The sequence below is a fragment of the Elephantulus edwardii genome, unplaced genomic scaffold (genome assembly GCF_000299155.1).
Source record: "Elephantulus edwardii isolate Elephantulus edwardi_28Jun2011 unplaced genomic scaffold, EleEdw1.0 scaffold00111, whole genome shotgun sequence".
Taxonomy (NCBI): Eukaryota; Metazoa; Chordata; class Mammalia; order Macroscelidea; family Macroscelididae; genus Elephantulus; species Elephantulus edwardii.
Genome location: NW_006399861.1, coordinates 9,833,983 through 9,837,102, shown reverse-complemented (window position 1 = coordinate 9,837,102; position 3,120 = coordinate 9,833,983).

Here is a 3,120-nt window from a genome sequence, read left to right as displayed (position 1 = left end):
CATACTGCTTTCCACAGGGGTTGCACCATTTTACACTCCCACCAACAGTGAATCAGGGTTCCAGTTTCTCCACAACCTCGCCAGCATTTGTTGCTTCCTGTTCTGTTAAATTTTGCTATTTTGACTGGGGTGAAATGATATCTCATAGTTGTTTTTATTCTAATAAATCTATCTTTGCTTTTTAACTCCACATCTACCTCCTCACCTTTCTTCTTGCCCTCATTCTCTAACAAAAGCTTCAGCCTGTGGCCTCAACAGGGCCTTGGCCTAGTGCTCTTTCCACTATTCTTTCCCAAGGGCAACAGAAATTGTTCTTCACTGTGCTACTTTGGTAGCTTGGTCATTGTCCTCTCCTCCAGTCTCTCCCACCAGGTTTAATTCCTTAACTGGGGAAAGGAGCAGAACAAGGCATTGACACCATAATCCACCATCATCTACATGGGAGAAAGATGGGCAGTCTCCTCCCATGTGATTTACAGCCTCAAAAATCCAAAATGGGTGAGCCTGGAGGACATTATGCTGAGTGAAATATCTCAGTCGCACAAGGACAAATACTGCATGGTGCCACTGCTGTAAAATGGGACTGATATCAGGGTTGGGGTAAGACTGAGAAAAACTGTGTTGCAGACCTAGGGTAAATTATTTTTATAATTATTAATAATGAAACAGACTACCAGGAATGATATAGAACAGAGAGTGTGAAAAACAGGGGGCCAACAGTTCCCATGACTGAAGGCCCCAAGCCATGCTTCTCTGAGTATTTATTTAGAATCATAAGGAAGGTAAACAAAGTAAAATCACAAGTAAGTACAAAACAAAAACAAAGGATAATGGTGAAATCTTTTACAGATAAGGCCAAGTTCCTCTTTATGCTAATCTCAAGAGGGAGGGATTCATTTGACACAAACTAAGAACAATGTTGACTCCTGGGGAACGCCCTGCCCCAGTGCCACAAGGTGACCTTCAGCTTGTATTAAGCTTCCCTCATTTCCCGATACAGCATTTGGTCTATTATTAAATTTTATATTCGGCTTCCCTCAAAACTGGATAAATTGTGTATACTGCACTGAAACAGATGAGGGGGAGAATAATTTAAAAGCAATGTATGATAGGGTATTATGGTTATCACAAGAGTCCACAATTAAGGTTGCATAGTGGAATGCACTTGGGGCGATGGGAGGGGTGCCAGGGGGATTGTGTACCAGGGAAGGAGTTTTACTTTTCAGAGAGAGGAAGGAACTGGAGGAGCGGGGGAGGGCTGGGCAGGGAAAGAAGTACAGCAATGAATGAATGAATGGAAATTAAAAATCTCTGTAAATAGTCATTGGTTAGTAATCATCAGTGGAATGTTGTTGATTGCCTTTGGGTCATAGTGACCCTATGAACAAAAGGCCTGAAGCCCCTCTACAACTATTGACATTTATCAAAGTTCATAGAGTTTCCGAAGGCGTATGGTTTAGGAAGTAGATGCCACTCCTGCTTCCAAACCTGTCATAGTATGTTATTGTTGTGTCATTGAGTCACCTGCGATGTATAGCAACCCTGTGTACAGCAGCTCTGAACCCTTCCTTCCCTTTCCTGAGCCAGTCTCACTAATTGCAACACACTAACCCTCATTGCCTAAGATTCCAAATATAGATATCACTTATGGCATTTTACCTCACTGGACTGCTCAGAATTTGAACAGTGTGGGACATAAAGAGAATTGGAAATGGGAAGAAAAATTTAGGTGAATTTCTTTAATATTTAAAGATATAAAGTATCAAGAGTAACTTATGGTATTAAAACAGCAGGACATGAAGGATGCATATTATATAACCTGATCAAATTTATTACTTCTAAGGACTAAAAAACTAAGTCATTTATTTACACAACTCCTTGTTGATGAGTCTATTGGTTGACATTTGTAAATAGTTGAGCAAACACTCTTTCCATTGCCATATCCCATGAGATTGGCCTGATCAGATCAGTACCAGCCCCAGGAGTCTACATGCAAGTCCACTCCAAGTCAGTCACAGAGTAAACCCTACCCCCTAGCCTTTCCTCCACTTCCCTTGTATAAGCAGGTTTACCCCAGGTAATTCACAGAGGCATGTCCCATCAGGAGCCTTTCCTCCACTTCCCCTTGTGTAAGCAATGTCTACCCCAGGCCATTCAGAGGCATGCCCTATCAGGAGCCTTTCCTCCACTTCCCTTGTACAAGGAGGTTCACCCCAGGTCATTCAACAGAGGCATGCCCCATCAGGAGCCTTTCCTCCATTTGCCCTTGTGCTTCCCCTTGCCCACACCTTTTATTAAATTTCAAACACAGCTACTACAACACATTTTATTTCACTGTAAAATCTGTATAAAGAACAGATATAGTTGCCAAGAAGACACATCACACTTTAAATAAGAAGGGCCATTTAAAATGCAGTCTTCTGCTACCTCTGAAACTGTCACCTCTTTGAGGCTCTCTGTGATGGAAACCCTAGGTATCCACTAGAATGCTCTGAGGGGTTGAGGCCTTACAAGCTTCTGGGATGCATGCTTTCTGATCCATGGACCACTGAACTAAGAACTGCTAGAGTAGTTAACAAATATGTGTTGCTAAATAGAAGGAGCTACATTGATGCTTAGTTGAACTTGGAAGGAAAATATAATTTATCAAAAAGTAACTATAGAAAAACAAACAAATAAATCTGAATCTTCAAAGGCCAACGATCTACCCCTTATTTACATTCACAAAACAACTTCGTGAACTCAGGATGAGGCAGGGGAGTAGTGAGGCAGAGGCCTGCTTCATAGGGCCTTCCTTTCATCTGTACAAGTGCATGAACAGAGTGAGTTGAAGAGATGATTTCACTTGTTCATTCTGTGAAAGGACAAAGGGAAATCAGTGGACGTGATAGAGGCAAAATGTGGTCCTGGCTCAGTGCAGACTCTTCACAGATTCCTTTGAGACAGCATTTTAAAAGTGCTGATTAACATCCAGTGTCCTTGAGAACTAGTGTTAACAAGTTGCTGATTTGAACAGTTGTTGCAGTGGAATCACTGGGGCTTATTTTTGGTCTTTTCCCCTCAAAACCTAGGTGGGCAAGATATTGAGATGAAATGGAAGGTCACATGGAAAGATCATTA